Source organism: Gorilla gorilla, chromosome X, assembly GCF_029281585.2.
Source record: "Gorilla gorilla gorilla isolate KB3781 chromosome X, NHGRI_mGorGor1-v2.1_pri, whole genome shotgun sequence".
Taxonomy (NCBI): Eukaryota; Metazoa; Chordata; class Mammalia; order Primates; family Hominidae; genus Gorilla; species Gorilla gorilla.
The window spans coordinates 76,765,119-76,789,009 of NC_073247.2; the positions used below are offsets into that span (position 1 = coordinate 76,765,119).

General features: G+C 37.6%; 1 protein-coding gene across 2 annotated transcripts in view; it reads left to right on the plus strand.

Annotated features, from left to right (window-relative positions):
• Positions 1–23,891, plus strand: part of ZC3H12B (zinc finger CCCH-type containing 12B) — a 477,685-nt gene that overhangs the window by 24,940 nt on the left and 428,854 nt on the right. The window contains exons 3-4 of one of the 2 annotated variants that reach the window (XM_063702935.1): positions 15,737–15,932; positions 16,106–16,174. The gene's annotated coding sequence lies outside the window, so the exon portion shown is untranslated. The remainder of the gene's footprint in view (positions 1–15,736; positions 15,933–16,105; positions 16,175–23,891) is intronic. The other variant, XM_004064283.5, reaches the window with a different exon arrangement.

Sequence of the window (23,891 nt, forward strand, 5' to 3'; positions counted from 1 at the left end):
ATTTATGTGAAGAATGTCATTGGTATTTTGATAGGGATTGCATTGAATATGTAGACTACTGTTAGTATGGGCATTTTAACAATATTGATTCTTCTGATCTATAAGTATGGAATATTTTTCCATATTTTGGTGTCCTCTTCAATTTCTTTCATCAGTGTTTTATAGTTTTCATTACAGTGATCTTTCACTTCTTTGGTTAATTCTAGGCATTTAATTTTATGCATGGCTATTGTAAATGGATTACTTTTTCAATTTCTTTTTCAGATTGTTCACTGTTGCCATATACACATGCTACTTAGCATTGTTATGTTGATTTTGTATCCTGCAACTTTACTGAATTTGTTTATCATTTCTAGTAGTTTCCTTGTGGAATTTTAAGGATTTTCAAAATATAAGATCATATCATCTGCAAACAAGGATGATTTAACTTCTTCCATTCTAATTGGGATGCACTGCATATATTTCTCCTGTCTCATTGTTCCAGCTAGGAATTTCAGTATTGTGTTGAATAACAGTGATGGCAGGGTGTATCCCTGTTGTGTTCCAGATCTTAGAGGAAAGGCTTTCAGTGTGAAACTAGCTATAGGTCTGCTGTTTTTGCCTTTAATTATGTTGAGGTTTTATGTTCCTTCTGTCCCCCATTTTTTTAGGGTTTTCAACATGAAATGATGTTGAATTTTATCACATGCTTTTTCCATATCAATTGAAATGGTCATATGATTTTTATGTTTCATTCTGTTGATACGATGTATTGCATTGATTGGTTTGCATATGTTGAACCATCCTTGCATCACAGGGATAACTCCCACTTGCTCATGATGAATGATCTTTCTAATGTATTGTTGATTTCAGTTTGCTAGTATTTTGTTGAGGATTTTTTGCATCAATATTCATCAGATGTATTCACCTGTAGTTTTCTTTTTTTGATCTATCTTTGTCTGTCTTTGGCATCAGGGCAATACGGGACTCATAAAGAAGATATTCTCAAAAGAAGACATTTATGCAGCCAACAAACATATGAAGAAAAGCTCATCATCACTGGTTTGGAAGTCTTCATTTCTCCTCTATTTTTTGGAATAGTTTATGTAGGATTGGTTATTTGTTCTTCTTTCTATGTTTGGTAGAAATCAACAGTGAAGCCATCAGGTCCCAGGCATTTCTTTACTTGTAGACTTGTTACTATAGCTTCATTTTCATTGCTTGTTATTGGTCTGTTCAGGTTTTAGATGTCTTCCTGTGTCAATCTTGGTAGGTTGTATATATCTAGGAATTTGTCCATTTACTGTAGATTTTCCAATTATTTGGCATATAGTTGCTCTTTGTAGCCACTAATGATCCTTTGAATTTTTGCAATATCAGTTGTAATGTATCCTTTTTCTTTTCTGTTTATTTTTATTTTTATTCTTATTTTTATTTTTTTATTATACTTTAAGTTCAGGGATACATGTGCAGAATGTGCAGGTTTGTTACGTAGGTATACATGTGCCATGGTGCTTTGCTGCACCCATCAACTGGTCATCTAGGTTTTAAACTCCACATGCATTAGATATTTCTCCTAATGCTATCCTTCCTTTTGTCCGACATCCCCCAACAGGCCCCAGTGTGTGATGTTCCGCTCCCTTTGTTCATGTATTCTCATTGTTCAACTCAAATTTATGAGTGAGAACATGTGGTGTATGGTTTTCTGTTCCTGTGTCAGTTTGCTGAGAATGATGGTTTCCAGTTTCATCCATGTTTCTGCAAAGGACATGAACTCATTCTTTTTTATGACTGCATAGTATTCCATGGTGTATATGTGCTGCATTTTCTTTATCCAGTCTATCATTGATGGGCATTTGGGTTGATTCCAAGTCTATGCTATTGTAAATGGTGCTGCAATAAACATACATGTGCATGTGTCTTTATAATAGAATGACTTGTAATCCTTTGAGTACATACCCAGTAATGGGATGGCTGGATCAAGTGATATTTCTCATTCTAGATCCCTGAGGAATCACCACACTGTCTTCCACAATGCTTGAACTAATTTACATTCTCACCAACAGTGTAAAAGCATTCTTATTTCTCCACATCATTTCCAGAATCTGTTGTTTCCTGACTCTTTAATGATCGCCATTCTAACTGGCATGAGATGGTATCTCATTGTGGTTTTGATTTGCATTTCTTTAATGACCAGTGATGATGAGCTTTTCTTCATATGTTTGTTGGCTGCATAAATGTCTTCTTTTGAGAAGTGTCTGTTCATATCCTTTGTCCACTTTTTGATGGGGTTGTTTTTTTCTTGTAAATTTGTTTAAGTTCCTTGTAGATTCTGGATACTGGACTGTTGTCAGATGGATAGATTGCAAAATTTTTCTCCCAGTCTGCAGATTGCCTCTTCACTCTGATGATAGTTTCTTTGCGGAGCAGTTCTTTAGTTTAATTAGATCCCATTTGTCAATTTTGGCTTTTGTTGCCATTGCTTTTCGTGTTTTATCCATGAAGCCTTTGCCCATGGCTATGACCTGAATGGTATTGCCTAGGTTTTCTTCTAGGGTTTTTATGGTTTTAGGTCTTACGTTTAAGTCTTTAATCCATCTTGAGGTAATTTTTGTTTAAGGTGTAAGGAAAGGTTCCAGTTTCAGTTTTCTGCATATGGCTAGCCAGTTTTCCCAGCACCATTTATTAAATAGGGAATCTTTTCCCCTTTGCTTGTTTTTGTCAGGTTGGTCAAAGATCAGATGGTTGTAGATGTGTGGTGTTATTTCTGAGACCTCTGTTCTGTACCATTTGTCTATATATATGTTTTGGTACCAGTACCATGCTGTTTTGGTTACTGTAGCCTTGTAGTATAGTTTGAGGTCAAGTAGTATGATACCTCCAGCTTTGTTCTTTTTGCTTAGGATTGTCTTGGCTATACGAGCTCTTTTTTGGATCCATATGAAATTTAAAGTAGTTTTTGTAATTCTGTGAACAAAGTCAATTGTGACTTGATGGGAATAACATTGAATCTATAAATTACTTTGGACAGTGTGGCCATTTTCACGATATTGATTCTTCCTATCCATGAGCATGGAATGTTTTTCCTTTTGTTTGTATCCGAGGTTTTATTTCCTTGAGCAGTAGTTTGGAGTTCTCCTTGAAGAAGTACTTCGTGTCCCTTCTAGGTTGTATTCCTAGGTATTTTATTCTCTTTGTGGTAATTCTGAATGGGAATTCACTTATGATTTGGCTCTCTGTTTGTCTATTATTGGTGTATAGAAATGCTTGTGATTTTTGCACATTGATTTTGTATCCTGAGATTTCGCTGAAGTTGCTTATCAGCTTAAGGTGTTGTTGGACTGAGACCAAGGGGTTTTCTAAATATACAATCATGTCATCTTCAAACAGACACAATCTGACTTTTTTTCTTTGTATTTGAATACCTTTTATTTCTTTCTCTTGCCTGATTGCCCTGGTCAGAACTTCCAATAATATGTTGAGTAGGAGTGGTAAGAGAGGGCATCCTTGTCTTGTGCCAGTTTTCAAAGGGAATGCTTCCAGCTTTTGCCCATTCAGTATGATATTGGCTGTGGGTTTGTCATAAATAGCTCTTATTATTTTGAGATACGTTCCATCAGTGCCTAGTTTATTGAGTGTTTTTAGCATGAAGGCCTGTTGAATTTTATTGAAGGCTGTTTGTGCATCTGTTGAGATAATCATGAGGTTTTGTCATTTGTTCTGTTTATGTGATGGATTATGTTTACTGATTTGCATATGTTGAACCAGCCTTGCATCCTGGGGATGAAGCCAACTTGATCGTGGTGGATAAGCTTTTTGATGTGCTCCTGGATTCAGTTTGTCAGTATTTTAGTGAGGATTTTCACATCGATGTTCATCAAGGATATTGGCCTGAAATTTTCTTTTTTTGTTTCTCTGCCAGGTTTTGGTATCAGGATGATGTTGGCCTCATACAGTGAGTTAGGGAGGAATCCCTCTTTTTCTATTGTTTTGAGAAGTTTCAGAAGGAATGGCACCAGCTCTTCTTTGTACCTCTGGTAGAAATTGGCTGTGAATCCCTCTGGAGCTGGGCTTTTTTTGGTTGATAAGCTATTAATTACTGCCTCAATTTCAGAACTTGTTATTGTTCTACTCAGGGATTCAACTTCTTCTTGGTTTAGTCTTGGTAGGATGTATGTGTCCAGGAATTTATCCATTTATTCTAGATTTTCTAGTTTATTTTCATAGAGGTGTTTATAGTATTCTCTGATGGTAGATTGTATGTGTGTAGGATCTTTGGTGATATACCTTTTATCATTTTTATTATGTCTATTTGATTCTTCTTTTTTTTCTTCTTTATTAGTCTGGCTTGCGGTCTATTTTGTTAATCTTTTCAAAAAACCAGCTTCTGGATTTATCGAGTTTTTGAAGGGTTTTTCATGTCTCTATCTCCTTCAGTTCTGCTCTGATCTTAGTTATTTCTTGTCTTCTGCTAGCTTTTGAATTTGTTGCTCTTGCTTCTCTAGTTCTTTTAATTGTGATGTTAGGGTGTTGATTTTAGATCTTTCCCAGTTTCTGATGTGGGTATTTAATGCTATAAGTTTCCCTCTAAACACTTCTTTAGCTGTGTCCCAGAGATTCTGGTATGTTGTGTCTTTGTTCTCTTGTTTTCAAAGTACTTTCTTATTTCTGCCTTAATTTCGTTATTTACCCAGTAGTCATTCAGAAGCAGGTTGTTCAGTTTCCATGCAGTTGTGTGGTCTTGCGTGAGTTTCTTAATCTTGAGTTCTAAATTGATTGCACTATGGTCTGAGAGACTTTGTCTTATGTTTTCCATTCTTTTGCACTGCTGAGGAGTGTTTTACTTCCAATCATGTGGTCAATTTTTGAATAAGTGCTATGAGAAGAATGTATATTCTGTTGAATTGGGGTGGAGAGTCTGTAGATGTCTATTAGGTCCACTTGGTCCAGACCTCAGTTCAAGTCCGAAATCTCCTTGTTAATTTTGTGTCTCGCTGATCTGTCTAATATTGACAGTGGAGTGTTAAAGTCTCCCACTATTATTGTTTGGGAGTCTAAGTCTCTTTTTCATTCTCTTAGAACTTGCTTTATGAATCTCGGTGCTCCTTTATTGGGTGCATATATATTTAGGATAGTTAGCTCTTCTTCTTGTATTGATCCCTTTACCATTACGTGTTGCCTTTCTTTGTCTTTTTTCATGTTTGTTGCTTTAAAGTCTGTTTTACATAGACTAGGATTGCAACTCCTGCTTTTTTTGTTCTTTCCATCTGCTTGGTAAATATTTCTCCATCCCTTTATTTTCAGCCTATGTGTGTCTTTGCACATGAGATGGGTCTCCTGAATACTGCACACTGATGGGTTTTGACTCTTTATCCAGATTGCCAGTCTGTATCTTTTAATTGGAGCATTTAGCCCATTTACTTTTAAGGTCAATATTGTTATGTTTGAATTGGATCCTGTCATTATGATGGTAGCTAGTTATTTTACCCATTAATTGATGCAGTTTCTTCATAGTGTTGATAGTCTTTACAATTTGGTATATTTTTGCAGTGACTGGTACCAGTTTTTCCTTTCCATAGTTAGTGCTTCCTTCAGGAGCTCTTGTAAGGCAGGCCTGGTTGTGACAAAATCTCTCAGCATTTGCTTGTCTGGAAATGATTTTATTTCTCTATTGCTTATGAAGCTTAGTTTGGCTGAATATGAAATTCTGGGTTGAAAATTCTTTTCTTCTAGAATGTTGAATATTGTCTCCCATTCTCTTCTGGCTTGTAAGGGTTTCTGCAGAGAGAGCCACTGTTAGTCTGATGGGCTTCCCTTTGTAGGTAACCTGATTTATCTCTCTCTCTGCCCTTAACAATTTTTCCTTTGTGTCAACCTTGGTGAATCTGACGATTATGTGTCTTGTGGTTTCTCTTCTCGAGGAGTGTCTTAGTGGTGTTCTCTGTATTTCCTGAATTGAATGTTCGCCTGTCTTGCCAGGTAGGGGCAGTTCTCCTGGATAATATCTTGAAGTGTATTTTTCAGCTTGGTTATATTCTCTTTGTCAGCTTTAGGTACATCAATCAATCATAGGTTTGGTCTTTTTACATAGTTCCATATTTCCTGGAGGCTTTGTTTGTTTGTTTTTTTATTCTTTTTTCTCTAATCTTGTCTTCACTCTTTATTTCATTAAGTTCATCTTCAATCTCTGATATCCCTTCTTCCGCTTGATCAATTTGGCTATTGATACTTGTGCATGCTTCACAAAGTCCTCGTTCTGTGTTTTTTCAGCTCCATCAGGTCATTTATGTTCTCTAAACTGGTTATTCTAGTTAGCAGCTCCTGTAACCTTTTTTCAAGGTTTTTAGCTTCCTTGCATTGAGTTGAAACATGCTCCTCGCCTTGGAGGAGTTTGTTATTACCCACCTTCTCAATCCTACTTCTGTCAGTTCATCAAACTAATTCTCCATCCAGTTTTGTTCTCTTGCTGGCAAGGAGTTGTGACCCTTTGGAGGAGAAGAGGCATTCTGGTTTTTGGAATTTTTAGCATTTTTTCACTGGTTTTTCCTTATCTTCATGGATTTATCTACCTTTGATCTTTGATGCTGATGACCTTTGGATGGGTTTTTTGTGGGTGTTCTTTTTATTGATGTTGATGTTATTCCTTTCTATTTGTTAGTTTTCCTTCTAACAGCAGGCTCCTCTTCTGCAGGTCTGCTGAAGTTTGCTGGAGGTCCACTCCAGACCCTGTTTCCCTGGGTATCACCATCGAGGCTGTAGAACAGCAAAGATTGCTTCTATTCTTTCCTCTGGAAGCTTCCTCCCAGAGGTGCACCCACCAGATACCAACCTGAGCTCTTCTGTATGAGGCGTCTGTCTACCCCTGCTGGGAGGTATCTCCTAGTCAGGAGGCATGGGGGTCAGTGATCCACTTGAGGTGGCAGTCTGTCCCTTAGCACAGCTCGAGTGCTGTGCTGGGAGATCCACTGCTCTCTTTAGAGCTGGCAGGCAGGAACATTTAAGTCTGCTGAAGCTGCACCCACTTGCCCCTTCCCTCATGTGCTCTGTCCCAGGGTGATGGGAGTTTTATCTATAAGCCCCTGACTGGGGCTGCTGCCTTTCTTTCAGAGATGACCTGCCCCGTGTGTAGGAATCTAGAGAGGCAGTCTGGCTACAGCGGCTTTGCTGCCCTGTGGTGGGCTCCACGCAGTCTGAACTTCCTGGTGGCTCTGTTTACACTGTGAGGGGAAAACCACCTACTCCATCCTCAGTAATGGCAGATGCCCCTCCCCCAACCAAGCTCGATTGTTCCAGGTCGACTTCAGACTGCTATGGTGGCAGCGAGAATGTCAAGCCAGTGGATCATAGCTTGCTTCGCTCTGTGGGGGTGCAACCTGCTCAGCAAGACCACTTGGCTCCCTAGCTTCAGCCCCCTTTCCAGAGGAGTGAATTGTTCTGTCTCGCTGGGGTTCCAGGGGCCACTCTGTTAAAAAAAAAAAAAAAACTCCTGCAGCTAACTCTGTGTCTGCCCAAACAGCTGCCCCATTTTGTGCTTGAAACCCAGGTTTCTGGTGGTGTAGGAACCCAAAGGAATCTCCTGGTCTGCAGGTTGCAAAAACCGTGGGAAAAGTGTAGTATCTGGGCTGGATAGCCCCATTCCTCACAGCACAGTCTCACACAGCTTCCGTTTCCTAGGGGAGGGAGTTCACCGGCACCTTGAGCTTCCTGGGTGATGTGAGTCCCTACTCTACTTCCGCTCGCCCTCTGTGGGCTGCACCCACTGTCTAACCAGTCCCAGTGAGATGAACCGTGTACCTCAGTTGGAAATGAAGAAATCACCCTCCTTCTGTGTTGGTCTCGCTGGGAGCTGCAGACCGCAGCTGTTCCTATTCAGCCATCTTGCCAGATCCCATTTCTGATTTTATTTATTTGTATTTTCACTCTTTTTCTTAGTCTGGCTAAAGGTTTTTAAATTTTGTTTAATTTTTCAAAAAACTAACTTTTTGTTTCATTGATCTTTTTTTTAATTTCAATTGCATTCATTTCTGCTCTGATCTTCATTATTTCTTTTCTTCTACTAATTTGCATTTGGTTTGCGCTTGCTTTTGTAGTTCTTTATGATGCATCATTGGAATGTTCGTTTGAAGTTTATTCTCTTTTTTGATGTAGGCATTTGAACTATGAACTTCCCTCTTGGTATTGCTTTTTCTGTATCCCTTGAGTTTTGGTATGTTATGTTCCATTATCATTTGTTTCAAGACATTTTTCAATTTTTTTTCCTAATTTCTTCATTGACCACTGGTCATTCAGTGGCCTTGTTTAATTTCCATCTATTTGTGTAATTTCCAAAATTTCTCTTGTTATTGATTTCTAGTTTTCCATTGTGGTCAGAGAAGATACTTGATGTTACTTTTTTTTTTTCTTTTTTTTAGTGTTTTAAAACTTGTTTTGTGAACAGATCAGTGTGTCTTGCTTTTTTCTTTTTTATTCATTCAGCTAGGTTATTTTCATTGGAGAGTTTTGTCCCTTTACATTCAATGTTATTACTGATAAGTAAGAACTCCTGCCATTTTGTTGTTTTCTGGTCTTCTCTTGCTTCTTTGCTTCCTGTCTTCATTTAGTGAAGGTTCTTTTCTCTGGTGATATGATTTACTTTGTTGCTTTTTATTTTTTGTGTATCCTTTGTGTGATTTTTGGTTTGAGGTTGCAATGAGGCTTGGAAATATTATCTTATAATTCATTATTTTAACCTTATAACTTCTTAACACTCTGCATAAAAAAACAAACAAGCAAAAAGGAAACTAACAAAAACTCTATGCCTTAACTTTGTCCCTCTGCTTTTTAACTTTATGCTGCTTCTATTGATATCTTATTGTACTGTCTGTGTCTTAAAAGTTGTTGGAGTTATTATTTTCGATTTGTTCATCGTTCATTCTTTCTACTTAATATGAGTAGTTTACACATCACTGCGACAGTGTTATAATATTCTGTGTTTTTCTGTGTACTTAATATTACCAGCAAATTTTGTACCTTCAGTTGATTATGTATTGCTAATTAGCATCTTTTTCTTTCTGGTTGAAGTACACCCTTTAACATTTCTTGGAGAATGTCTTGTATTGATGAAACCTCTCATCTTTTGTTTTTCTGGAAAAGTCTTTTTTTCTCCTTTATGCTTGAAGGATATTTTGGTCAGATATACTATTCTAGGTTAAAAGTTTTTTTTTTTCCCTTAAGCATTTTAAATATATCATGCCACTGTCTCCTGGCCCGTAAGGTTTCTCCTGAGAAGTCTGCTGTCAGATGTATTGGAGCTCCATAGTATATTGTTTGTTTCTTTTCTCTTGTGATTTTAGAGATTTTTCTTTATCTTTGATCTTTGGGAGTTTGATTATTAAATGCCTTGAGGTAGTCTTCTTTGGGTTCAATCTGCTTGGTGTTGTATAAACTTGTATTTGGATAACAATATCTTTTTTTTAGGTTTGGGAAGTTCTCTGTTATTATCGCTATGAATCAACTTTCTTCTGCTGTCTTTTTTTCTACCTCCTCTTTAAGGCCAATAACTGTTAGATTTACCCCTTTGAGGATATTTTCTAGATCTCGTAGGTGTGCTTCATCATTTTTTATTCTTATTTCTTTTGTATCCTCTGAATGTATATTTTAAAATAACCTATGTCCAAGCTTACTCATTCTTTCTTCTAATCACTAATCCTTCAGTTCTGCCACTGAAGGACTTTGATACATTCTTCAGTATGCCAATTGCATTTTACAGCTCCAGAATTTCCATTTGATTATCCTTAATTATGTCAATCTCTATTAAATGTATCTGATAGAATTCTGAATTCCTTCTCTGTGTTATCTTTATTTTCTTTGAGTTTCCTCAAGGCCCTGGGGCTCTGAAGTCAACAGGTGGCAAAGCAAGCCAGGCCTGTGTCCTCCTACTTTATTGAGAGTTTTTAACATGAAGCAATGTTGAAATTTATTGAAAGCCTTTTCTTCATCTATTCAGATAATCATGTGATGCTTGTCCTTAGTTCTTTTTATGTGATGAATTGCACTAATTGATTTGCATGTGTTGAACCAACCCTGCATCCCAGGGATGAAGCCTACTTGATCATGATGGATTTGCTTTTTGATATGCTGCTGGATTCAGTTTGCCTGTATTTTGTTGAAGATTTTTGCATCTATGTTCATCAAGGATATTGGCCTGAAGTTTTATTTTTTGTGTTTCTGCCAGGCTTTGGCATCAAGATGATGCTGGCCTCATATAAATAGTTGGGGATGAGTCTCATGTTCTTAATTTTTGGAACAGCTTTTGTGGGAGTGGTACAGATTTTTTTTTTTTTTGTACATCTCATAGAACTCGGTTGTGGATCAGAGCTTTTTGTTTGTTTGTTTGTAGGCTATTTATTACTAATTAAATTTCAGAGGTCATTATTGGTCTTTCAGGGATTCAATGTCTTTTTTATTTTCAGTCTTGTGAGGTTGTATGTGTTCAGTAATTTATCGATTTCTTCTAGAGTGTCTAGTTTATGTGCATAGAGTTGTTCATAGTAGCTCCTGATGGTTATTTTTATTTCTGTGAGGTCAGTGGTAATGTTCCCTTTGCCATTTCTGATTGTATTTATTTGGATCTTCTTTCTTTTTTTCTTTGTTAATGTAGCTACTGGTCGGTCTAGTTTTTTTCAACTTTTGGGATCATTAGTGTTTTGTATTTTTTTTTTTTTTTGGATCTCAATCTCCTTTATTTCACTTCTGATTTTGGTTATTTCTTGTCTTCTGCTAGCTTTGAGACTGGTTTTCTCTTGCTTCTGTAGTTCTTGTAATTGTGATGTTAGGTTGTTAATTTGAGATCTTTTTAACTTTTTGATGTGGTATTTAGTGCTATAAATTTCCCTCTTAACAATGCCTTAGCTGTGTCCCAGAGATTCTGGTTTGTTGTGTCTTTGTTCTCATCAGTTTCAAAGAACTTCTTGATGTCTGCTTTAATTTGATTATTTACCCAAGAGTGGTTTAGGAGCCACTTGTCTAAGTTCTATATAATTGTATGATTTTGAGCAATTTCCTTAGCCTTGATTTCTATTTGTATTGCATTGTGGTCCAAGAGTGTGGTTGGTATGATTTCTGTTTTTTTTTTTTTTTTTTTTTTTTGAGTTTGCTGAGGGTTGTCTTATGTCCAATTGCATGGTCGATTTTAGAGTATGCATCATGTGGCAATGAAAATAATGTATACTCTGTTGTCTTTTGGTAGAGAGTTCTGTAAATGTGTTTTAGGTCCATTTGGTCAAGTGTTGAGTTCAGGTCCTGAATTTTTTTGTTATTTTTTTTAACCTCAGTGATTTTTTTTCATATTGGCAGTTCGGTGTTGAAGTATCGCACTATTATTGTGTGTGAAACAAAGTCTCTTCATAGGTCTCAAGGAACTTGCTTTATGAATGTGAATGCACCTGCATTAGGTGTGTATAGATTTAGGATAGTTAGATCTTCTTGTTAAGTTGTACCCTTTGCCATTATATAATGCCTTTCTTTGTTCTTTTTGATCTTTGTTGGTTTGAAATCTGTTTTCTCTGAAATTAGGATTGCAACCTCTGCTTTTTTTCAGTTTTTTTTTTTTTTCTTGGTAGATTTTTCTCCATCCTTCATTTTGAGCCTATTGGTGTCATTGTATGGAAGATGGGTCTCTTGAAAACACCATACCATTGGGCCTTGCTTCTTTATCCAGCCTGCCTGTGCCTTTTAGTTGGGGAATTTAGCCCATTTCCATTCAAGGTTGATATTGGTATGTGTGGATTTTCTCCTGTCATTATGTTAGCTAGTTATTTTACAGACTTGCTTTTGTGGTTGCTTTTTATTTGTCACTCGTCTATGTACTTAAATGTGTTCTTGAAGTGGCTTGTAATGATCTTTCTTTTTGATATATAGTGTTTCCTTCAGGAGCTCTTGGAAGGCAGGTCTGGTGGTAACGAATTCCCTAAGCATTTGCTTTTCTGGAAAGGATCTTATTTCTTGTTTGCATATGATGCTTAGTTTTTCTGGATATGAAAATTTTTATTGGCATTTCTTTTCTTTAAGAATGTTGAATATTGGCTCCCAGTTTCTTCTGGCTTGTAGGGTTCCTGCTGAGACGTCCACTGTTAGTCTGATGGGCTTCTATTTGTATGTGACCTGACCTTTCTCTCTAGCTGCCTTTAGCATTTTTTCTTTCATTTTGACCTTGGAGAATCTCATGGTTATGTGTCTTGATGATGATCTTCTTGTGAATTATCTTGTGCGAGTTCTCTGCATTTCCTGAATTTGAATATTGACCTCCCTAGCTAAGTTGGGAAAGTTCTCATGGATGATATCTTGAAATATAATTTCCAAGTTTCTTCCATTCTCCTCATCTCAGGGATACCAGTGGGTTATGGATTTGGTCTCTCTACGTAATCTCATATTTCTCAGAGGTTTTGTTCATTCCTTTTCATTCTTTTTTCTTCATTCTTTTCTGACTATCTTATTTCAGAAAGGCAGTCTTCAAGCTCTCAGATTCTTTCTTCCTCTTGGTCCATTCTGCTATTAATACTTGTGATTGCATTATGAAATTCTTGTAGCATGTGTTTTCAGCTCTATCAGGTTAGTTATATTCTTTTCTTTACTGGCTACTTTGCCTATCAGTTTCTGTAACATTCCAGTCCACATTTCTAATGTTGTTTCTGTAATTTCAACCATCTCAGCCTGGTTCAGAACCCTTGCTAGAAGGCTAGTGTGATAATTTGTAGCAAAGAAAGCACTCTGGCTTTTTGAGCTGTCAGGTTTCTTGTGCTGGTTCTTTCTCATCTTTATGGGCTGATGTTCATTTAGTCTTTGAGGTTGCTGTCCTATGGATGAGTTTTTTTTTCTTTTATCCCATTTGATGACCTTGATAGTTTGTGGTATTTGGTGGGTACAGTCAACTTGCTTTGTTTCTGAAGATATTGGGGGGCAGGGCTCACTCTGATGGGTGGTGGCAGCCAGAGAATTTCATAGGGCTGTGGCAGTGAGATCTGTTCTTGTTCACATGTCCTAGCAGCAGTGGCAGCAGCAACATGGTGGGGTGCATGCTTGTTGGCTACCATAGGGCATTAACAGGTGCCAGGGTGCAGGCCTCCATATGGATGTTTGCAGAAGCAGAGGAGGTAGCATGCCTTGGGCACTGGGGAGACCGCTACTTGTTACTGTGCACCTGGTCATGCCAGTGTTGGTGTCAGCACAGAGGTGGGGTGTTGGCAGAAGCAGTACTGTGTGTGCCCCCTGTGCACATTCACACAGGTGGAGGTGGCCTCTCAGGGTGGCAGAGTGTCCTCTGTTTTCTGAGCCTAGTTTCACTCCAGTGGCCATGTTAGCCCAGAGGCTAGATGCTGATATGAGTGGTGCTGACAGGCTCTGTGCCTGCAAAGACTCTGACTGCAATGGCGGTATGGTTGGGGGATGGGAGGAAGAATGCAATCACACTGGCAGCAGTGGCAGTGCAAGGTGTACATACACACACACACGCGCATGCATGCACACACATAACGCTGGTGGGACAGAGAAGAAAAAGTCTGTCCATGCACATGCATAGTGGCAAAGCAATGTGGGGGTGGCCATGCTCTCGTAGGAAGCTGCAGTGGAGTGTGGGAGGGGACAGGTTGTTATGTGTCTGTGGGGGCCACTCTGCTGGAACTCTTCTGGCCAGGCATGGTTCACCAGTGCAAGAGCTACAATGTAGGCCCCCAGGGCACCTGAAGCCACACTGCAAGCAAGTGCAGCCAGGCTGGGGCCCTGGGAGAGGCCGGCAGACCAAGGGGTGTTCAGATTGGACTGGTTTTGTGTAATGGGCAAGAAAATTCTGTAGAGTTCAGGTATGACAGTTCCCCTAGAGCTAAAGTTTCCTATGGAGGCAAGTTGAGCCTAGGAAGATGGCCATCCCTGGCTGCACTTCACTATATTCCCACATCAAACCCTCTGGGCTCTACACCAACTGGAGTGCTCCCTCCTACCACTTCTCTAATGGCTTCCCCTGCCAACTCAAGTGTCCATGGTGGGAGAGGGGTCTCATCCTACCAGAATTCCAGAAGCCCATTGTAGAGCATGTTGCTTCTTGCCAGTTCAACTCACCCATTCTCCCAGAGTTGTTGGAGGCCAAGAACAAGTCCTGGTACACTGTAGCCCTGTGCAGGGTTCCCAGCTTCCTCCTCCTTCAGCCAAGCTTCTGGTCTTTCCTCCATCCACTCTTAGTGCCGTACTTCTGAAGATCTGCTAGGAGTGCACCAGTTGTCCCAGTCCCTCAGTGGCAGCTGGTTCACCTGGATGCATCTAGTCAGCCATCTTGCCCAGCTTCTCCAGTATTCTAATATTTTGTTTTGTCTATATGTTTACTTTTAGCAGTGGAGGTTTAATTTTCATTTATCTTTGGGCTGTTTTCTATTATCTTTTCATATCAACTTCAAAGGACTCACTTTAGCATTTTTTCATAAGGTGCATCTAGTTGTGATGAACTCTCTCTGCTTTTGTTTATATGGGAAATCATTTCTCTTTCTATTTAGAAAGACAGTTTTTCTGGATATAATGTTATTAACAGGTTTTTTTTTATTACTTCAAATCTATGATATCATTCCTTTCCGACCTGCAAGGTTTCTGCTGATAAATCTACTGATAGTTTTATGGGACCCTCTTGTATGTCATGAGCCACTTCTTCTTTAAAAATTTTCTCTTTGTTTTTGACATTTGACAATTTAGTCATAATGTAGTCAGTTTGAAGCCCTTTGATTTCCTATTAGTTGGGTTCTGTTGGGCTTCTTGAGTCTAGATGTTCATATTCTTTCCCAGATTTGGGATATTTAGGCCATTATTTCTTTAAATAAATGTTTTTCCCTTTATGTCTCTTCTTTTTCTTTTAATATCATAATGTGTATATTGATTCACTTGATTGTGTCCCATAAGTCCTTTTAGACTTTCTGCACTTCTTTTTTATTGTTTTTGTTTCTCTGACTAATAATTTCAAATTACCTGTATTCGAGTTTGTGGCTTCTTTCTACTGGTTGATCAAGTGTGATATTGAAACTGTCTAGTGAATTTTTCAGTTCACTTATTGTATTCTTTAGCTCAAAATTTTCTGTTTGGGTCTTTTTATGTTTTCAGTTGATTTGTTATTTTCATTTTATTTATGTATCCTATTGTTCTGAGCTTGTTGAGCATCCTTATGATGGATATTTGAATTGTTTGTCAGATAATTCATATATCTCCTTTAGGGTCAGTTCCTGGAGACTTATTTTGTTGTTTTGGCTTTGTGCCATGTTTCCTTGTTTCTTTCTTTGCTTTTTACCTTTATGTTGGATCCATGCATTTAAGAAAATGACCACCTCACCAAATCTTTATAGATTGGCTTTGTGCAAGGAAAGACCTTCACAAATCAGCCTAATTAGAGATTTTGAGGTCCTCTGAGACATTTTATGTGTATATTTCTTCTCTGGACTTGTATATGCAAGTTTTCAATTAAAGAGATTTATTAGTTCACATCTCTCTTTAGTTCTTAGTTTCCTCCAAGCTTCTAGAGTGTACTGAACCATATCAGTGCTTTTAATCTAGTAAAATAGATTAAAGTCTGTTTTAAAGTAAAAGAAGTTCTTGGTCAGACCCCAAAAAGCTATAATGTTGAACATACACTTTACTCTTCTGTCTCCCCTCCCTGAGGGAGAAGCCTTTGAGCTGTGTTAACATCTGTCTTCTCTACTGCATGTCCTGTGGAATAGCAGCAAATCACTTACATCTCTTTTGTTTTCAGCATCCCCAGACATCTAGACTATGCCAGCCCTGTCTGCCTTCTGAGAGAGATGAGACAGAAACCCATTTCTCAAGCAGTCCCCCCAAAAAGACAGAATGTGGGACACATGCCACAACTTTTTCCCTTCCTAGAGAGAAGCTGAGAATTGGGAGTTTTCACCCTCTCGTTCTATGCCGAGCTGGGAGGAGGGAGTATGGTGAGTGAGTGCTTTTTGCCTAAACTTTTGCCCTTGTTCTCAGTAGCCTTCAACCTAGCACACTTTTTCACGAGTCTCCAGATACAGGGAAGACAGAAATTATTTCCTCAGCCTTCCCCCTAAAAAGTCTCCATGTTGGACGTATGTTTCAGCCTTCTTCTTTTTCTCTCTAGGAAGAAGCCAAGAATTGGGAGTTTTCTGCTGATGATGCTATGCTAAGCTGGGCAGTGAGACCATGGCGAGTGAGTACCATGAATTTTCCTACCAGCTTCAGTGTGGCTGGTTTTAGCTTGTCTGTGATGCAGGAGCCTTTTAACTAGTTTCTGGATTTCTCTTGAAGGGAATCGATCTGTGTATTTTTGCTTGTTGACTTGGTGTCTCCTTTGGAGGAAGGAAGTTTTCTGACTTTGTCTATTCTGCCATCTTCCTGACATCACCAGTCTCTATTTTATTATTTGTTTTCTTTTTGTTTCTTCTTCTCTTCTTTCTTTCTTTCTTTTTTTCTTCAAGGTCTTGCTCTATCACCTAGGCTGTTGGAGTGCAGTGGTGCGATCAGAGCTAACTGTAGCCTTGAACTCCTGGGCTCAAGTGACCCTGTAGCTAAGACTACAGGCATGTGCCACCATGCCTGGCTGATTTTTGTTTCACTTTTGTAGAGATCAGGTCTCACCATGTTGCCCAGACTGGTCTCAAAGTCCTGGCCTCAAGCAATTCTTCCACCTCAATCTTCCAAAGCACTGGGATTACAGGAATGAGCCACCATGCCTGGCTTGTTACCCCTGTTTCTTGTTATTATTTAAATACTATTTCAGCCCCACATTCTTTCTCATCTCCTACTGGGATTCTGATGATAATAGACAGTTGTCCTGTCTTTTGTTATTGTTCCACAGATCCCTGAGGCTTTCTTCTTTTTGTTTCTTTTTCATGCTATTTTCTCTTTGTTTGGATTGAATAAGTTTTGTTGATATATCTTTAACTTCATTGATTCTGTTCCTCACCTCTAATCTAGTATTGAGTCCATCTGGTGAGTTTTAAATTTTATTTTGGCTGTTGTATTTTTTTAATTTTATAATTTACATTTGGTTCTTTTTTAAAAATAAATAATTCCTATATCTTTGTTGAGATACTCTGTCTGCATTTGTTTAAAGATATTTTTAATTACTTGTTGAAGCACTTTTATGAAAGTTAACTTTCTTATCAGTTTTAACTTTCTTATCAGGTGACTCCAACTTCAGAATAATCTTGGTATTAGTATCAGTTAATGATCTTTTCTCAGTCAAATTGTAGTTTTCCTAGTTCTTTGCATAAGGAATGATTTTCCATTTTATCGTGAATATTTTGGTTACTATTTTAGGAATCTCTTGATTCTTGAATCTATTTTAGCAAGTAATGATCCTGTTTAGGTTTAGAATATAGGTTCTGGCCTATTTTTTGTGGGTCTTAGGTCTAATCACAGTTTAGTTTTCAGAGCCATTCTGATGTGTTTTGTCTTTCTGATGGTGCTGCAGCTCCCATTTATTCCCTACTAGTGCCATCTGCCATGGCACAAAGCACTCTGCTGGGCCACCGGGTGTCATTGAGCCACCTTATCCTGCAGGGGTTGAGACAGAAGCTGCTGGCACTGAGTCTTGTGTCAATTAATAGAAGACTAAGAGATGGTGGTGCCCTGGGTTTGGAATGGAAATTGGGTGGACCAGCCTTTCTCTGCTTCCACTGCAGGTAGACCAGCCTGCAAGCACTACAGGTGTTGAGCCAGGGTTGGGTTGGACTGCTGGAGCTTCACTGCTACTCCTGTGAGCTGTCAGTGTCCTAGTTGTGGATCAGGAGTTAAGATGGCCCATCAGGGTTCTGAAGCTACTTATGTGGGCAGATCAGCTCACCTGCTGATGACCTTGTTGTGGGTGGAAGCTGGATTTTCCAGGAGCTTTGCAGCTGCCTCTCTGTGCAAATCAGGTTATTCTCGGGTACCTTGGCTGTAGAACAGGAGTTGGGGCTCTCCACTAGGTCTCTGTTGGGCTTTTTACTAGAACATAGGCCAGAGAAAGCAAGGTTAAATTTGTTTTTGTCTTTGTTGTTGTTGTTTATGCCTGTTGGCAGTTCTGGATTGCAGGTCTCCCCAGTGCCTAGTCTGGGATATTTAGGAGGTAAAAAGAAAACTCAGGGAACTCATAGCATTCTTGTTCCTCAAATCTTTAGGTTGCTAACTCATATAGTTTCTTACCATATTTCAGAGTCCTTTTATTTTTTCTGTTCAGTAATTTCCAGAGTGTTTAGTCGAATTTAGAGGATGGTAGCATGGAAAAGTAAGTTTACAACATCTTGTTCCAGAGATTCTGGATATATATTAATGGTGAAACTAACAAGATTTGGTGATGGATTGCATTTTGAATGTGAGAGAAAGAGATTCAAGGGTCGTTCCAAGGATTTTATCCTAAGCAATAAAGTTAGTGGTGGCAGCATCTACCAAGAAGGGAGACAAGGGAGGAAGACCAGGTTTGGTGGGACTAGGGCTGGGAATTAATGTTAAGTTTGAGATATGTGAGTGATAATGTCTATTACACAGTTGGATTTACAAATATGTATTTCAAGGATGGAGATATAAATTTAGAAGTAATCAGATTATAAATTGTAAATACAGCTGTGAGACTCAGTACAATGACTTTAGTGAATAAGTATAGATAGAGAATGAGTCCAAGGACCAGCTCTGGCACATCCCAACATTTCAAGTTCAGGAAGTAAAATAATCAAGTGAAGGAGATGAGAATGAGTAGCTAGTAAGGTAGGAGGAACATAAGAAATAATTGTCATGAAATCCAAGTGAAGTAAGTATTTCCAGAATGAGGGCATAATCAATTGTCACAAATGTTGCTGAGCGATCAAGCTAAATTTGATTTGAGGATTGACTATGGGGTTTGACAATATGGAGATTATCAGTGACCTTAGTGAGAGAGATCTCAGTGGAGGCTTGAAATCAAAGATTGATTGAAGAGTGACAAGAGAGTGACAATACATGGTATGGAGACAAGGAGAATAGACAACTCTTTGGAGGAATTTTCTTTTAATTTTTAATTTTTGTGTGTACATAGTAGGTGTATATAGTAATGGGGTACATGAGATATTTTGATATAGGCATGTAACACATATAGTCACTTCATGGAAAATAGGTCATCCATACCCTCAAGCATTTATTCTTTGTGTTAAAACAATCCAATTATACTTTTTTAGTTAATTAAAAATGTACAATTAAATTATTATTCATTATAGTCACCATTTTTTGCTATCAAATATTAGGGCTCATTCATTCTTTCTAATTTTTGTACCCATTAATCATCCCCAATTTACCCAAAAACCCCTACTACCCTTCTCAGCCTCTGGTAACCATCCTTCTACTCTCTATCTCTACAAGTTCAATTGTTTTGATTTTTAGATACCACAAATAAGTGAAAACATGTGATGTTTCTCTTTCTGTGCCTGGCTTATTTCACTTTACATAATGACTGTGTCGTGTGGTTTGAATGCCAACTCAGTGGCAGTACAAGAGAACACTAGACAGACGTCTAAGGTTTTTTACTTCAGTCCCTGACACCGGGATGGCACCTCTGGACCCACCTGGGACCCGAGGGACCTCACTGCCCTGAAGGGAAGGATGCAGGCCTGGCCTGGCTTGCTTTGCCACCTTCTGATTAAAGAGCTGCAGGGCCTGGAGTGAACATAGGTAGTAACCAAGGAGTGGTTACATCAGGCCTTGGGTGAGACCTAGTGCTATACTGGATTCAGGTCTGACCCAGCACAGTCATAGTGGTGGTGGCCACAGGAGTGCTTGTGTCACTCTACCCCCACCTATAAGTGGCTTGGAGTGCAGGAAGAGACTCTGTGTGGGAGAAAGAAAGGGAAAAGAACAAGTATTTGCCTAGTAATCCAAATAATTTTTCTGGATCTTGTCCAAGACCATCAAGGCAGTACCTCTGTAAGTCTGCAAGAACCACTGTGTTACTGGGCTTGGGTTGCCCACAAAAGCAGATACAGATTAGAACACAACACATAAGTACTTTCAAATACCTGGAAAGCCTTCCCAAGAAGGAAAAGAACAAACAAGCTCAGACAGTGAAGACTACATTAAATCCTTAACTCTTCAATACCCAGACACCAAAGAACATATACTAGCATCAACACTACCCAGGAAAACATGACCTCACCCAGTGAACTAAATAAACCACCAGGGGCTAATCCCAATAAACAGAGATATATGATCTTCCAGACGGAGAATTCAAAATAGCTGTGTTGAGGAAACTTAGAGAAATTGAAGATAACACGGAGTTGGAATTCAGATTTATCTCAGATATATTTAACAAAGCGATTAAAATAATTTTAAAAAATTAAGCAGAAATTCTGGAACTAAAAAATTCAGTTGACAAACTAAAGAATGCCTCAGAGTCTCGCAACAGCACAATTGACCAAGCAGAAGAAAGAGTAATGAGCTTGAAGACAGGCTATTTGAAAGTACACAGTTAGAGAAGACAAAAGAAAAAAAAAAAACAGTGAAACACACCTATGAGATCTAGAAAATATCCTCAGAGGGGCAACTCTAGTAGCTATTGACCTTAACGAAGAGGTAGAGAAAGAGATAGGGGTAGAAAGTTTATTCAAAAAGATAATAACAGAGAAGTCTCAAACCTAGAAAAAGATATTAATATCCAAATACAAGAAGTTTATAGAACACCAAGAAGATTTAACTGAAAGAAGACTACCTCAAGGTATTTAATAATCAAACTCCCAAAGGTCAAGGATAAAGAAAAAATCCTAAAAGCAGCAAGAGAAAAGAAACAATTAACATACAATGGAATGTCAAAATATCTGGCAGCAGACATTTCAGTGGAAACCTTACAGGCCAGGAGAGAGGGCATGATATATTAAAAGTGCAGAAGAAAAAAAAACTTTCACCCTAGAATAGTATATCTGGTGAAAATATCCTTCAAACCTGGAGAAACAAAGGCTTTGCCAGACAAATAAAAGCTAAGGGATTTAATCAATAACAGACCTATCCTACAATAAATGCTAAAGGGAGTAATTCAACTAGAAAGAAAAAGATGTTAATAATCAAGTAATCACCTGAAGGTACAAAACTCACTGGTAATAGTAAGTACACAGAAAAACACAGAATATTATAACATGTCACTGTGGTATGTAAACTACTCATATCTTAAGTAGAAAGACTAAATGATGAATCAATCATAAATAATAACTAAAACAACTTTTTAAGACATAGACAGTATAATAAGATATCAATAAAACAGTAAAAAGTTAAAAAGCAGGGGGACAAAGTTAAGTAATAGAGTTTCTATTAATTTTCTTTCTGCTTTTTTTTGATGCAAAGACCATTAAGTAGTTATCAGGTTAGAATAATGGATTATAAGATAGTTTTGCAATCCTAATGGTAAACCTCAAACTAAAAAACATATGGATACACAAAAAATAAAAATAAAATAAAAAAAATTATATCACTAGAGAAAGTCACCTTCAGTAAAGAAAGACAGCAAGAAAAGGAAGAAGAAAGGGAAGATCACAGAACAACTGGAAAGCAAATATCAAACTGACATGAGTAAGTTCTTATTTATCAATAATAACATCAAATGTAAATGGACTAAACTCCTGAATCAAAAGATGTAGAGAGGCTGATTGGATGAAAAAAGAAGATCTATTGATCGGTTGCCTACATGAAACACACATTACCTATAAAGACACACATAGTCTGAAAATGAAGGGATGGAAAAAGATATTCAATGCCAATGGAAACCAAAAAAGAGCAAGAATAGCTATACTTACATCAGACAAAATAGATTTCAAGACAAACACTATAAGAAGAAACACAGATCACTATAAAATGATAAAGGGATCAAGTCAACAAGATGATGTAACAATTTAAAGTATATATGCACCCAACACTGGAGCATCCAGGTATATAAAGCTAATATTATTAGTGGTAAAGAGAGAGATAGACCTCAATACAATAATAACTAGAGACTTCAACACCCCACTTCCAGCATTGGACAGATTTTCCAGACAGAAAACCAACAAAAATAATCAGACTTAATCTAAACTGTAGACCAAATGGATCTAATAGATATTTATAGAACATGTCATCCAATAGCTGCAGAATACACATTCTTTTTCTCAGCACATAGATCATTCTCAAGGATAGACCATAAGTTAGGTCACAAAACAAGTCTAAAAAAAATTGAAATAATATCAAACATCTTCTGTGACCACAATGGAATAAAACTAGTAATCAATAACGAGGAATTTTGGAAACTACATAAATAACATGGAAATTAAACAGTGTACTCCTGAATGACCAGTGGTCAATGAAGAAATTAAGAAGGAAATTGAAAAATGTCTTAAAACAAATGAAAATGGAAACACAACATACCAAAACCTATGTGATACAGCAAAAGCAGTCCTAATGGGGAGTATATATCTATAAGTGTCTACATCAAAAAGGAGGAAACCTTTGAAATAAATAATCTAGTGATTCATCTTAAAGGACTAGAAAAGCAAGTACAAACCAAACCCAAAATTAGTAGAATAAAATTGATAATAAAGATCAGAGTAGAAATGAATAAAATTGAAATGAAGAAAACAATACAAATGACCTAAGAAACAAAAAGTTACTTTTTTGAAAAGTTAAGCAAAATTTACAAACGTTTAGCCAAACTAAGAAAAAGGAGAGAAGATACTAACAAAATTAGAAGTGAAAAAGCATACATTACAACTGATACTGCAGAAATTCAGAGGATCATTAGTGGCTATGATGAGCAACTATATGTCAGTAAAATGGAAAATTTAGGAGAAATGGACAGTTTCCTAGACATATACAACTTATCCACTTTGAACCAGAAAGAAATCCAAAACCTGAACAGATCAATAACAAGTAATGAGATCGAAGCTGTAATAACAAGTCTACCAATAAAGAAAAGCCTGGGACCTGATGGTTTCACTGATGAATTCTACCCAACCTTTAAAGAACGAAAAGCAATCCTACTCAAACTATTCCAAAAATTAGAGGAAGTAGGGAGACTTCCACAATCATTCTATGAGGTCAGTATTACCCTACCAAAACCAGACAAAGACATATCAAAAAAAATAAAACTAGAGGTCAATATTGTTGATGAATGTTGGTGCAAAAATCCTCAACAAACTCTAGCAAACTGACTTCAACAATATGTTAGAAAGATCATTCATCATGACCAAATCGGATTTATCTCTGGGATGCAAGAATAGTTCAAAATACACATATCAATCAATGATGTACATCATATCAACAGAATGAAGGAAAAAAAAACATATGGTCATTTCAATTGATGCGGAAAAAGCATGTGATAAAATTCAACATCACTTCATGATAGGAACCTGCAAAAGAACAGGGGATAGAAGGAACTTACCTCAAGATAGTAAAAGCCATATATGACAGACCCACAGCTGGTTTCATACTAAATGGGGAAAAACTGAAAGCTTTTCCTCTAGACTCTGGAACGCAACAAGGATGCCCACTGCCACCACTGTTATTCAACACATTCCTGGAATTCCTAGCTGGAGCAATGAGACAAGAGAAAGATATAAAGGGCATCTACATTGGAATGGGAGAAATCAAATTATCCTTGTTTGCAGATATGATCTTATACTTAGAAAAACCTGAAAATTACACAAGAAATCTACTGGAAATGATGGAAAATTCAGTAAAGCTGCAGAATAGAAAATCGACATAACAACATTCAGTAGCATTTCTATATACCAGCAGTGAACAATCTGAAAAAGAAATTGAAAGAGTAATCCCATTTACAATAGCCACACATAAAATTAAACACCTCAAATTAACCAAAGAAGTGAAAGATTGCTATAATGAAAACTATAAAACACTGATGAAAGAAATTGAAGAGGACACCAAAATATGGAAAAAATGTT